The sequence below is a fragment of the Chiloscyllium plagiosum genome, unplaced genomic scaffold (assembly GCF_037043375.1).
Source record: "Chiloscyllium plagiosum isolate Xiang-an unplaced genomic scaffold, Cpla_swu_hap1 HiC_scaffold_7, whole genome shotgun sequence".
Classification (NCBI taxonomy): domain Eukaryota; kingdom Metazoa; phylum Chordata; class Chondrichthyes; order Orectolobiformes; family Hemiscylliidae; genus Chiloscyllium; species Chiloscyllium plagiosum.
In genome coordinates, this window is record NW_028270145.1 from 33,699,234 (window position 1) to 33,714,166 (window position 14,933).

General features: G+C 43.1%; 1 long non-coding RNA gene across 3 annotated transcripts in view; it reads left to right on the forward strand.

Moving 5' to 3' along the window:
* LOC122551997 (uncharacterized) overlaps positions 1-14,548 on the forward strand; it is a 92,612-nt gene extending 78,064 nt beyond the window's left edge. For all 3 annotated transcript variants that reach the window (XR_015757523.1, XR_015757522.1, XR_015757524.1), the window contains 2 exons: positions 11,287-11,582; positions 14,222-14,548. This is a non-coding gene — a long non-coding RNA (uncharacterized LOC122551997). The remainder of the gene's footprint in view (positions 1-11,286; positions 11,583-14,221) is intronic.
* The last annotated feature ends 385 nt before the right edge of the window (positions 14,549-14,933 follow it).

Consider the following 14,933-nt stretch of genomic DNA (forward strand, 5'->3'; position numbering starts at 1 on the left):
GGTGGTGGAGGGTTGTTTTTCAGACTGGAGGCCTGTGGCCTGTGGCCTGTGGAGTGCCACAAGGATCGGTGCTGGGTCCACTACATTTTGTCACTTTTATAAATGATTTGGATGTAAGCATAAGAGGTATAGTTAGTAAGTTTGCAAATGACACCAAAATTGGAGGTGGCGTGGACAGCGAAGAAGGTTGCCTCAGATTACAACAGGATCTTGACCAGATGGGTCAATGGGCTGAGAAGTGGCAGATGGTGTTTAATTCAAATAAATGCGAGGTGCTGCATTTTGGGAAAGCAAATCTTAGCAGGACTCATACACTTAATGGTAAGGTCCTAGGGAGTGTTGCTGAACAAAGAGACCTCAGAGTGCAGGTTCATAGCTCCTTGCAAATGGAGTCGCAGGTAGATAGGATGGTGAAGAAGGCATTTGGAATGCTTTCCTTTATTAGTCAGAGTATTGAGTACAGGAGTTGGGAGGTCATGTTGCGGCTGTACAGGACATTGGTTAGGCCACGGTTGGAACATTGCATGCAATTCGCGTCTCCTTCTTATTGGAAACCTGTTGTGAAACTTGAAAGGATTCAGAAAAGATTTACAAGGATGTTGCCAGGGTTGGAGGATTTGAGCTATCAGGAGAGGTTGAGAGGTGAGGGCTGTTTTCCCTGGAGCGTCGGAGGTTGAGGGGTGATTTGATAAAGGTTTACAAAATCATGAGGGGCATGGATCGGATAAATAGACAAAGCCTTTTCCCTGAGTGGTGGAGTCCAGAACTAGAGGGCATAGGTTTAGGGTGAGAGGGGAGAGATATAAAAGAGACCTAAGGGGCAACTTTTTCAAGCAGAGGGTGGTACATGTATGGAATGAGCTGCTAGAGGAAGTGGTGGAGGCTGGTACAATTGCAACATTTAAAAGGCATTTGGATGGGTATATGGATAGGAAGGGTTTGGAGGGATATGGGCCAGGTGCTGACAGGTGGGACTAGATTGGGTTGGGATATCTGGTCGGCATGGATGGGTTGGAGCAAAGGGTCTGTTTCCATGCTGTACATCTCTATGACTCTATTTAAAAGGGACCTGAGGGGCAATTTTGCACACAGGGGTGGTTTGTATGTGAAGTGAACTGCCAGAGAAAATGGTAGATGCTAGTACATTTACAACACTTAAAAGACATTTTGACAGGTACTTGAATAGGTTTAAAGGGATATGGACCAAATGCAGGCAACTGGGACTAGTTTAGTTGGGAAATTTGCTTGGCATGGACGAATTGGACCAAAGAGTATGTTTCCATGTTGTATGACTCTGTAAGATGATACGAAGCATGGAAATACAGTGAGCAGACAGTGATAGACTTCAAAAGATCAGAGACCATGACCAAGAGGTCAAGATGGAATAGGTGGACACATGACAGATTAAATTTAATACAGAGGCATTTTGGGAGGAGGAATAAGATGTGACAATATAAAAGGAAGCAATTTGAAATCTGGAGCAAGATCAGTAGAAAGATCTAGAGCTGCACAAATCATTGAATTTGAAACAAAATTATTTCATGAGATGTGGACATCACTGTCTGGGCCAGCATATATTTGTGGATCCCTAGTTGCCCCTTGAGGAGATGGTGGTGAGTTGCCTTCGTAAACTCCTGCAGTCCATTGGCTGTGGATAGATCCACAATGCCGTTTAGGAAGCAATTCTAGAATTTTGGCTCATTGACACTGATGTAATGGCAATAAATTTCCAAATCTGGATGGTGAGTGATTTGAAGGAAGTCTTGCAGTTGATGGTGTTTCCACATTCCTATCTAGATTGCAGAGGTTGTGGTTTTGGAAGGTGCTGTCAAAGGGGTCTTCGTGTATTACCGCACTGAATCTTGTAGGTGGTACAGACTGCTACCGGTGGTGGGAGTAGAGGTTTATGTATGTGGTCTCAGTCAAGCCAGCTGCTTTGTCCTGGATAGTGTTAAGCTTCTTGAGTGTTGTGGGAGCTGCACTCAACCAGGCAAATGGGGAGTGTTCCATCATTCTCCTGACATGTACCTTGTAAATGGTGAACAGGCTGTTGGGAATCGGGAGGTGATTTACTCACTGCAATATTCTTAGCCTCTGACCTGCTGCCGTAACCACTTTGGTTATGGTCAATGGCAACCCACAGGATGTTATCAGTGGAGGATTCAGTAATGGTAGTACCATTGAATGTCAAGGAGCAGTGGTTAGGTTGTCTGTTATTGGAGATGGCCATTGCCTGACATTTTTGTGTCACAAATGTTATTTTCCACTTGTCAACCCAAGCCTGGATATTGTCTGATCTTATTGAATATAGACTGCTTCAATATCTGAGGAGTCGCAAATGGTGCTGAACATTGTGTAATCATTGGTGAACATCCCCACTTCTGACCTTAAGATGGGGAGGATCATTGATGAAGCAGCTGAAAATGGTTGGGTCTGGGACTCTAACCTAAGAATTCCTGCAAAAATGCCCTGGAGCTGAAATGAATGATCTCCAACAACCACAATCGTCTTCCTGTGTTCCAGGTGTGACTCCAACTCTAGGAGAGTTTGCCCCCTGGTATTCATTGATTCCCATTTTGCCAGGGCTCCTTGGTGTCACACTCGGTTGAAAGCAGCCATGATGTCAAGGGCTGTCACTCTCACCTCACCTCTGGAATTCAGTTCTTTTGTCCATGTTTGAACCAAGGCTGTAATGAGGTCAGGAGTTGAATGGGAGTCGAGAGTTTGGTGCTGGAAAAGCACAGCAGGTCAGGCAGCATCCAAAGAGCACGAGAATCGATGTTTCAGGCATAAGCTCTTCAACAGCCCTGATGAAGGGCTTATACCTGAAACGTCAATTCTCCTGCTCCTCGGATGCTCCCTGAACCACTGTGCTTTTCCAGAACCACATTCTTGACTCTGATCTCCAGCATCTGCAGTCCCTACTTTCCCTCAGGAGTTGATTGGTCCTGGTGGATCCCAAACTGAGCATCACTGAGCGGTTATTGCTGAGCAGGGGCTGCTTGATAGCACTGTTAATGACACTTTGCGTCAACGGTTGAGAAAGCGAGCTAATGACATTAACAGGTTCCTGCGCTTTATAAATTGAGTCATGAGGCAGGATTTAGTCTTGTTTTGGGATTGCATATGATCGGGAATTAGAAATAAAATGGCCACGTACTGCTTCTATTTCCAAAGCTGGCTGTTTCCATCATTGTTGGAAAGGGTGGATGGCAGCAGCCCACATGCAGCTCTTTGGAATTTTCAGCTTGATTCTGAAAATGGACATTCCAAAACAGCCAAGATGCCTTCTTAAATCGTGCTTGCATAGCAACATCATTCTTCTCAATTCCACGCCTGACTTGTTCCATGGGCCTTCCAAAAATGAGTTGGAACCTTGTCTGTGTAACTTATCACAGGATCATAGTATCAAAGAGCATAGAGGAGGCCCTTCAGCCCATTGAGCATGTGCTGCTGAGATTTATTGCTGCCTATGCTAGTACCACTTTCCAGCACCAGGCCCATAGCTAGAATGTTATGATATTTCAAGTGTCTATTCAAGTACTTTTAAAGGTTGTGAGGTTTCCACCTCAATTACTCTCCTGGGCAGTGCTTTCCAGACACCTTCCAGCCTCTGAGTGAAAATGTTTTGCCTCAAATCCCCTCTAAACCTCCTGCCTTTCACCTTAAAGTTATGCCCCATTGTTATTGACCCTTTGATTCAGGGGAACAGCTGCTTACTATTCACCCTGTTCACGCCCTTTATAATCTTATACATCTCTAATAACTCTTCCCCTTTACTCTTCTCTGCTCCAAAGCTTCTGAAACCATGATACATTTATTCAAAAACAGAGATCGAAACTGTACACAATACTCAAGACATGGTCTCACAAATCCACTGGACAACTGCAACTAGACGTCCCTGCTTTTACATTTTGTGCAATGGGCTGGATGATCTCCTCCTGTGTTGTAATCATTCTCTGTATTTATGATGAAGCTGTGGCCATCAGTACTTCACACCTTGTTGAAGAAGAATATGAAGGGATGGGAACTTAAAAAGCATGTAAAAAGTTGGTAATGGAAAAAAAAAATTGGTTACCTTTGCTTTCCACGGTTCACCTCGAATTGTGAAATTCTTTGAAGGAAGACATAGGGGCTCAATAGCATTTAGCATGGTCTAGCCAAGCTTGGTGTTGGATGGTTGGACCAGTTCTGTACCAGATGCACTCAAGTATATGTCCTCTCAGCTTTTCAGATTAGACAAGACAGGGGCCATACCAGAGAGGCTACTCAGTGTTGGATAGGGTAAAAGGTTTTATTGGAGACATGGTTATCAAAAACAGAAGTGAATGGTTGAGTGCATTGTCAGTTGCAGAAGTATCGTGGCAACTGAAGGTCTGGCTCAAACTTTCAAAGTATAAAGCACAACTCACGTGAGACAGAATTTAGTTCAGCGTAAACATAGAAGGAAGTAGAGTTGGCAGGGAGTAGGGTGACGTGAATCATGAAAGATAGGAGGAAGTGGTCAGGCATAGTGATCTGTGAGTTAAATCATGGGAAATGAAGGGGCTGCATGAGTTGGCAAATTTGAGATGGTAGCCAACACCATGGGTCAGAGAGTTTTTATGCAGGGTAAGGTTAAGGAAGTGACAAAGCAGAGTAAATAAGAGGGGGAAGACAGCAAGCTAAGTTGAGACATTTCCACATGGATAGATTTAAAATTTACTGGAAGAAATATGAGAGATTAAGGCATGAGATCAGTTTTAGCTGGTCTGGGGCCTGCCTTCCCAGAGATTTTTAAAAATGTTTTATTTGATGCATTTTGGAGTCTGCTATAATTTTCTTTTTCAAATCCCAAATGACTTTCCCAGAGAAAATCCCTTAATTCAAAGATGAAAGTAAAAGTTGTTGTTGTTTGCTACGACTTTACAGAGACAAGTTGCTTTCGTTGGGGTAGTCACTGAAATCTTTAACAAAATACACAAATAGTAGTCCCAATTAGCAGTCATGGGAAATTGCCTGCTCACTATCACATGAGTCTCCTGTTCCTGATCTCCATACGACAAATCAGAGACCTGTGGGGGAGTCGCTTAGGTTGAAAGCCTGCTGAGTTAACCAGTTTCGTCAATGAATTTCTATTTTAACTAGTTTCAGGGATCTGAGTGAGTCAGTGTCGAAATGAAACCTTTGAACCAAGTACATTTGATGGTTCACACCCAGATATTAACCTATCTTTTCCTCTCATAGATTCTGATCAGCACTTCAAGCATTTTTGTTCCCTTCCTGCTGACGATTCTGTAACTCGTCAAGGTGATGGCATACTCGCAGCAGGAGGGAGTGGTCCATTTCCCAAATCAAACACCCACTAGCTAATGTTTTGCTGTCACGATTTTTGTCAGCCTTCAGCAAGACTCTTCAATTAAACTCCTTCTGGAATCAGCACATGGAATTTCTGGGCACCCAATGTAGCATCAAACATTTTCAGGTCAGGTAAAGCAAAAAAAAGAATGTGGAATAAGGTCTCTTCTTAAAGCAGAATTCCCTATTGAATGAGTATAATATTTGTTCATTTCTTTGAGCTGCTCTGAGATGTCTCTCTTCCTGAGATTACCCTAGCAATACCAAATTAGTGACAGTGTTGTGCTATAAGGCCCACTTAGTGATCATTGAGTTTCATTTCATTTAGTACTGTAAAACAAATAACAAATCCAAAAGGTTTGCTCAAGAATTGGGCTCTTTGTTCAAAGATAAAAGGAAGGCATATAACCTGCTGGACCACATAATTCCCTCAATTTCAGCTTTTAACTCTTTGGAACATTCATAGTGAGACAATACTTTTATTCCACAAGCAGCTACCTCTGTTAAAATAGTGAGCTAAGAAATGAATTGTGTTGTTTTTGTCTGCCAAGATTAACTGCTGGCCTAAAATACTAACATCATGCTATAAAAAAGGCTCATTTTGTACAACCTGAGCCGATACACTCTATTACCTCATAAAAGCAGATATTGTAAATCAGAAACTAAAACAGAAGTTGCTGGAAAAACTCAGCAAGTCTGACAGCATCTGTGAACCAAAATCAGAGTTAATGTTTCAGGTCCAGTGACCCTTCCTCAGAACTGGAACTAGTTCTGAGAACTCGATGCTGCCAGACCTGCTGAGCTTTCCCAGCAAAATCTGTTTATGTTTATGCTCTGTTACCTCCTTTCTTTTTTTTTATGGTGAATAAGAAAAGTTTAAAATGGCATTCGATTTAAAAAATGGTTTATGATGTCGCTTGAAAGATGAGTAAGTGGGGATTAGAAGGATTGTAATATTTAACAAAGAATGATCAGGAAGTTTTAAAAAAATAATGCGGAATATGAGCGTAAACTAACAAGACCCATAAAAACATATTGTAACATCTTTGACAGGCATGTAGAAGGAAAGGGTTTAATGAAAGCAAACGTGAACCAGAGGGGTTTTGAGAGATAAGCCGGCATATTAATAACAGATAAAACATGAAATTATCATTGGAGAAATAAGAAAGGAACAGAATTTTTTTTTAAATTGCAGCTGTTTTCGTAGAACGCACAAGAACATTTCATAAATAGAGGGGAATCAAAGGTCTGGTGAGATCGAGGTACTTAGAGAAGCAAGAAAGTGATACTGATTCAATTAATGCAACTAAACGCTGACAAATCCTCTGATCAGAATGGCCGACATCTTTGGGCATTAAACTAGATAGCCCCAGCCATAGTGTTTGCATTGGTTTCAATCATACAAAACACGCAAAGGGGAGGTGCTAGCCTAGTGGTATTATTGCTGGGTTTATTAATCCAAAGACCCCGGTAATGTTCCAGGGAGCCAGGTTTAAATCCTACTATTGCAGATGGGGGAATTTGAGCCCAACAAAAATCTGGAAGAGTCTAAAAGAGTCATAGAATCAGACAGCACAGAAACAGACACTTTGGTCCCACTTGTTGCAGACCAAGCTAGTCCCATTTGCCCGCGTTTGACCCATATCTCTCTAAACCTTACCTATTTATGTATCGGTCCAAATATCTTTTAAATGTAATTGTACCTGCATCTATCACTTCCTCTGGCAGTTCATCAGTTCATTCCACATATGAACCGCCCCCGCCACCCCCCCCCCCCCCCCCCACACTGTGTGAAAAAGTTACCCTCAAGTCTCTTTTAAATCTTTCTCCTTTCACCTTAAAAATATACCCTCGTTTTGAACTCTCCAACCCTAGGGAAAAGACTTTTATGATTGAACTTATCTATTCCCCTCATGATTTTATAAACCTCCTCTGTTCTAGTGAAAAATGTCCCAGCCTATTCAGCCTCCCCTTATAACTCAAACCCTCCAGCCCCAACAAATTCTGGTAAATCTTTTCTGAACCATCTCCAATTTAATAATATCCTTCCTATAGCAGGGTGACAAGAACTGGACACAATAAGTCATTGTCTACATTGTCTGATGTCTGTAGAATGTTAACAACAAATCATGTCAACTCTCAATCTTCATTTTTTTCAGTAAAAACATGATCAAAAGAATTACTCCTTGTGATCTAATCTCTTAATTTCATCAATTGTTATGTTTGGTCTTTCAGGATCTTTGTAATTTCCATATGGTACCTTAAGGATTAGATTCCCTATAGTATGGAAACAGGCTTTTCGGCCCAACAAGTCCACACCGATCCTCTGAAGAGCAATCCAACAAGACCCATTTCCCTCCCCTATATTTACCCCTGAATAATGCAACTCACACTATGGGGCAATTTAGCATGACCAATTCACCTGACCTGCACATTGCCAATATGGGGGAAAACTCATATAGTTCACTAATGCCCTTTTTGAAAGGAAACTGCCATCTTTACTTGGTCGGCGTACATGCGACTTCAGACTCACAGCATTTAACTGCCCTTTGGACAATTAGGAATGGGTAATAAATGCTGGCCTGCCCAGGGACACCCATATCCTATGAATGAACTTAAAAATAAAGCCCCGTTATTCAAGAAAGAAGAGAGGACAGCTCTACAATTTAGTTATTAGGAAAGTACTAGAATCTATAATTAGTGATAACAATGACCTGTTAAATCATAATTTTGTTGGATAGAATCAACACAGATTTACAAGAGAAAATTAACAAAACTGTTAGAGCTTTTGAGTTGGGAATGAGCAGATTAGATAATGAGGAACAGTGCATACCATTTACAGGAATAGACCGTAAGAACTAGGAGCAGGAGTAGGCCATCTTGATCATCCAGCCTGCCCTGACATTCAATACAATCATGGGCTGATCTTTTCTTGGGGTCAGCTCCACTTACTCATCCACTTACCATAACCCTTAATCCCTTTACTGTTCAAAAATCTATTTATCTTCATCTTAAAAGCATTCAACAAGGTAGCCTCAATTGCTTCCCTGGGCAGGGAATTCTGCACTGCAGAATTCACCAAAATTCTTTAGACAGTATCCTTCCAAATCCTTGACCACTTCCACCTAGAAAGACAAGGGTGGCAGATACATGTGAACATCGTCACTTACAAGTTCCACTCCAAGCCATTCACCACCCAAAACTGGAAATATATCATCATTATTTCATTGTCACTGGGTCAAACTTCTGGCACTCTCTCTCTTCACTGCAGCATTGTGGGCGTACATACATTGCATGCACTGCAGCTATTCAAGAAGACAAATTCACCAGCATCTCCTCAAGGGCAATAAGAGATGGGCAATAAATGTTGGCTTAGCCAGTGATACCTGCATCCGCACTTTTAAGAAACACTCACCAACACTTTCTCTTTATAGTGGATGTAAAGGTTGCACACGGAGAGAGCAGCACAAAGTGGGTGTGGGACATAGGTGGCACAGTGACTCAGTGGTTAGCACTGCTGCCTCACAGCACCAAGGGCCTGGGTTCAATTCCAGCCTTGGGTGACCCTGTGTGGAGTTTGCAGATTCCCCAGTTGTCTGTGTGGGTTTCCTCCAGGTGCTCCAGTTTCCTTCCACAATTCAAAGATGTGCTGGTTAGGTGAACTGGCCGTGCTAAATTGTCCATAGTGCTCATGGATGTGTAGGTTAGGTGCATTAGTCAGGGGTAAATATAAAATAATAGGGTAGGGGAATGGTGTCTGTATGGAATGAGCTGCCAGAGAAAATGGTGAAGGCTGTTACAATTACAACATTTAAAAGACATCTCGATGGGTAGATGAATAGGAAGGGTTTAGAGGGATATGGGCCAAATGCTGGCAAGTGGGACTGGATTAATTTATTTTAAAAATCACACAACACCAGATTATAGTCCAACAGGTTTAATTGGAAGCACTAGCTTTTGGAGCGCTGCTCCTTCATCAGGTGGTTGTGGAGTATAAGATTGTAAGACACAGAATTACAATCTTATAGTCTTACAATCTTATACTCCACAACCACCTGAATGAAGGAGCAGCGCTCAGAAAGCTAGTGCTTCCATTTAAACCTTTTGGACTATAACCTGGTGTTGTGTGGTTTTAAAATTTGCACACTCCAGTCCAACACTGACATCGCCAAATCAGATTAATTTAGATAACTGGTTGGCATTGATAAGTTGGATCGAAGGGTCTGTTTCCATGCTGTATGACTCTGAAGGAGCATCAGTATTTGGTTTGATAATTGCAGCCACCAGCTGTGATACTAGCACTGCACGGGTGTCGAGAGGATAGTAAGATCTGCACAGGATCATGAGTGGTCTATAGCCAGAGCCAGGGCTAAGGATAGCACATTTACCAGCTCCCTGGAAGGTGAAGCCTCCAGTTCCTCTGTTGAGACAATGCACAGGAGACAACTGATGGGTTGCATGCAGAGACATTCCATGCCAAACTTGCCAGGCAGCCAGCTGGTGAGAAACAAGGAGGAGTTCAGCTCCAACTTCACACAGGGCTTTCCCGTGTAGTGAAGCACTGTGTTACCTCTATGCTAACATATCCAGCCCCTAGTTCAATGCTACAGTAGATACTCCCACTGGTGTTCTGAGGCCCATACAAGTTGGGACTGTGCTACGCAAGCTCAGCCTTCACAGACATCACTGTGGATCTCAGCGCTTAAAGGTCACACAAAAATGACTCAAGGCAATCCAGCAGATGGTGAGGAATAATTTCTTCACTCAAAAAGTAATGCTTGATCTCAGGAAATTGTGAACATAGGAATATAAAAACCAGGAGCAGGGATGGACAATCCAACCCCTTGAGTCTGCTCTGCCATTTAATATAATCAAGGCTGATCTCATTTCAGCCTCAACTTTCCTGCCCACTCCCTATAACCTTTTAACTAGTGATTAATTAAAACCTGTCTGTCTCCTCCTTAAATTTACCAAATGTCCCAGCATCCACTGCACTCTGGGACACTGAACAGGTTCATGACCCTTTGAGAGAAGCAATTTCTCCTCATCTCTGTTTTAAATCTGCCCCTTCTCCTAAAACTACTACCTCTCCTTCCAGATTACCTCACAGAAGGAAACATTATCTCTACGTCTACTTTGTCAATCCACTTTTGCTGCAGATGCGCAGCACCGATCTGATTTAAGACTGAAGTCGATAGGTTTTCAGATACCAAGTGAATCAAGGAGTGTGGGGACAAGGCAGGAAAGTGGAGTTAATTTAAAAGATCAGCCATGACCTTAATGAATGGAGAAGCAGGCGCAATGAGCCGAAAAAACTAGAACGGTTACTACTTTTATGTTTGTCTGACTTTGACCTCGATGGTTGCTGAGGGCACAAAGTGAACTAGAGAAATTGTGCTGTGACCCCAATGAGTAAGTCACACATTTTCAGGATCTAGTGCCTTTTCCCGTAGTCTTACTCTGCAAGCGAGGTAAATTGGATCTTGTGATAGGATCTGTAACATAACTGAGCTATTTTTAGATGATTGATTACAGGAAAGTTTACTAACTTGGGTATGTTATGAGAAAAAAGTACAATTCTGTGAATGCCCACGTTTTCTATATTTGTCTGATTCACATTCTGTACAAAGTGAGAATGACACATTCAACTATTCTGCTGCTTTAAACTGTAATCAATTCCCTTGCTTGTTAAATCAACAAAACATGACTGAGGGTGAAAAAATAATAAGGGAAGCAGTGACGATATATATAAAAGCCTCTTCATTAATAAATGGGAGTAATTTTTGACTTTAACTGATAATTCAGTCTAATATCATCTGTGTTATACAATCAGCCCAAGTCAAATGTAATGCCTGATGTGATTGTGGGAAGTATTACATGTTTATATAATTAAGTTGGTGTTGTCTCTAACTTGACCTCATTGAACTGAATTTTTGTCTTTAATCATAGAAACCCTACAGAGTAAAGAGAGACTATTTGTCCCATTGAGTCTGTACTGACTTTCCAAACAGCATCCCAGCTCTCTCACTCCATAACCATGTCTTCAATATGGCCAATTCACCAAACCTGCATATCTTTGGACTTTGGGAGGAAAACAGATTACCCACAGGAAACCGACACTGACACGGGGAGAATGTGCAAACTCCACACTGACAGACACTCAAGGCTGGAATCGAGAGTGGGCCCCTGGTGCTGTGAGGAAGAAGTGCTAACCACGGAACCACCATGCCACCTCTAAAGAACAGGTGGGTTTGGCTGCAGGTTAAAACTGGTGGATTTGACAACAGTTATGGAAACCTTGTAACCTGAATTGCACTAGAACACAGAGTGTGTGTGTGCGCACGCGTGCGAGCACATATAGCGCCCCCACTCCACCAGCCCCCCCAACAAGAATGAAGCTGTCAATTCCCAAGTGCTAAATGCTAAAATTGCACTGAAAGCTACCAGACATATGGGCCCACTGGTTTCCCAAGCTTCCTGAAACTTGCCTGTGAAACTGTGGTAAATGCAGAGCAGCAATTGAGGGGGTTGAAGCAATTTCAGCCAAAGATGTCAATAAGCATTCCGTGCTCATCGCTGCTTTCTTACCCGCCCGTGGGAAAGGGGTTGCTCATGGTATTTCTGCCGAGAGGTTACTTTCTACACTTTGGAGGTCTGACCCTTCACTGCAGGCTGGTAGCTGGCAATGCTGTCTTGGGCTGGACCTCAAATGAAGACCAGGATGACTGGCAACAATTTGCCAATCACTGATCCCAGAGTGGACCAGTTGAGAGGGGCACATTTGAGAGGTGACTGACAAATGAGGGGTGCAGCAGGGAGCTGCAACGCAGAGCAGACATCGCCCACTGAGCAGAGTCAACAAGCAACAGTCAGGCTCTGCCTGAACTCAAAGGTTTTAAGAAATTTGGAATAGCACGTCAGTTTATGACAGATAACTGCATCCTCCTAGCAGAGGATCCCCAACCTGTTGATGCGTGTTTGTTCAGCTCATGTGCACCATCTCTGCTCAGGTTTGCGAATCACTGGGTTCTACCAGCTGAGAGTATGGTCAATCTTATGCAGAGGCCTATGCAGCAATGCATGGACATACAAAGAATCTACAGAAAGCTCAGTTCCATGGACTGGTCATCCGTACTGGTGGTGTGAATATGTGTGGAGTGGAATCTCAGTGGCATCCTTAACAGGTGCTCCCCCTGGGCTTCCAGGTAGCTACCCTGGGGCTGAAGAGTCACAGAGAAGGACGTAAGTGCCACCCGTTGATGGGCGCCGTCAGCATCCTTGGCATCCTTGGCCCTTCTGGCTCAGGGACCAGCAACACATCAAGGTTCTGAGACAAGGGCCTCTAGCACATCCCCAGTGATCACCACATGCATCAAGGTCTTTTATTTCCAGGGTAGGGGAGTTCCAGAACTGTAGGACGTAGATTTAAGGCGAGAGGGCAAAGATTTTGAAGGGAGCTAAGGGGCAACGTTTTCACACAGAGGGTGGCGCGTGTACAGAATGAAGTGCCAGAGGAAGTGGTGGAGGCTGGTACAATTACAACATCTGAATGGGTATATGAATAGGTTGGGATTAGAAAGATATGGACCAAATGCTAGCAAATGGGACTAGGTTAGTGTAGGAGAGCTGGCCAGCAAGAATGACTTGGACCAACGGATCTGTTTCTGCGCTGTACATCTCTATGACTCTATGACTCAACTATAAACTGGCACAATGGCCAGGCTGCTGACGCTGCATAGAAAGTGGCCAACTGTGGAGGACACCAGAGCATTAAGTGGTTCACTGAATCCAATTGTAAATGTAGAATTGTTACTTGAGGAACACATTGCAAATATTGACACCTGATCCCCTGTCAAAAAAGCTTCCTTCTTTTTAAAAGGCAGGACTGACAAAAAGGCAAAAGAGTGAAAGGAACCCCCAAAGGTTATTAAAGAGGGACAGTGAGACTGCTGGACAGATACACATCACTTATTGGTGATTAGAATCAATCCATTCGAGGCAGACTCAGACGTGGAAGTGTTCTCACAGGCAATTGAAAGTGAGTTCCTGAGCAATGACATCCTGCTATTGAGTATAAGATTAAACAAGTTGTGTTGCAGCTTTATATAACTTTAGTTAGGCCATACTTGGAATATTGTTACAGTTCTGGTCACCACACTACCAGAAGGACGTGGATGCTCTGGAGAGGGTACAGAAGAGGTTTACCAGGATGTTGCCTGGTCTGGGGGATTTTAGCTATGAAGGAAGGTCGAATAGACTGGGTTAGTTTTCACCAGAAGGCAGAAGGTTGTGGGGCACCCTGACAGAAGTTTGTAAGGTTGTAAATGGCATGGATAGAGTGGAAAGAATGAGGCTTTTTCCCAGGGTGAAAGGGTCAATTATTAGGGAACACAGGCTCAAGGTGCGATGGGAGATGTTTAAAAAAGATGTATGAGGCATGTTTTTTACACAAAGAGTGGCGAGTGCCTGGAACGTGCTGCCAGAAGAGGCAGACACAATAGCAACATTCAAGAAGCACCTGGACGAATACATAAATAGGAAGGGAATAGAGAGATATGGATCCTGTAAGTGAAGACAGTTTTGGTATGGAAGAGCAAGTTAATTGGAAGCATGTTAGTTTCAGTTGGACAGTTTTGGTACTGGAGCAGGCTTGGAGGGCTGAAGGGCCTGTTCTTGTACTGTATGGTTCTTTGTTCCTTGTTCTTCTTTGCTGACTAGACAGACTCAGTTAAACCATGCCTGGATGAAATACCAACCTCCCCCAATCTTGGCAAGACATGTATAGACACTGGAGCCCTAAGTTGGACTCTGCTCTGCATCTGCCTTTCCCTCCACCTGATTCTGTTCCACCTCTTTGTCCAGCTAATGGTGTTTTTCATTTCAGGATCTCACCCTCTTCATGACAAATTGCTTTCTGTGGGTCATATCTTCTGAGTGCACTCGATGGGCCGAATGATTGGATTCTATCATTATGCTGTAGTGATTCTATCCTGTGAGCTGAAATGAAGTACTGCAGCACTATGGCACCTACCAGGAAGGCAGAGACTACATATTTGTGAAGCGCTTACAGTGGCTACAAATCAGCAGAATGTCAATTGCCACTCTGTCTTGATATATCTCCCTGGCCACTCCCTTGGTGGCAGCGAGCACACAAAGGACAATTCCCTGGACTAGCAGACACCCAGCTCTCAAAATAAATCTTAGTGCTGTCTTATGGCTTCAAGGGTCCATTTGTCAGAAACTTCATGGACTGCCCTGTGTCCACAAATAGGAGGGATGCAACAGTGGGATGCCTCTGTCCCCACTGGGGCCAAAAAAAACATAGTCTTAGCTCTTCCAATCCTCCCTATGTATAAGATTAGATTTTCTTTCACTGTTCACATGGGGGTGCCTCATAGTGGAAAGCATTAGATCACTAACTGTTTATAGAAACTTCACGTACTTAAATGTTAATTGGATCTGCCAAGGTCTTGCACAACTAATGAGAACTGCACATGCAAATGAGACACTCTGCAACATTTTCTTGGCAAGATAAAACTGAAGTCTATGTGGAATCCAACTGAAACTAACATGCTTCCAATTAACTTTCTTCACTG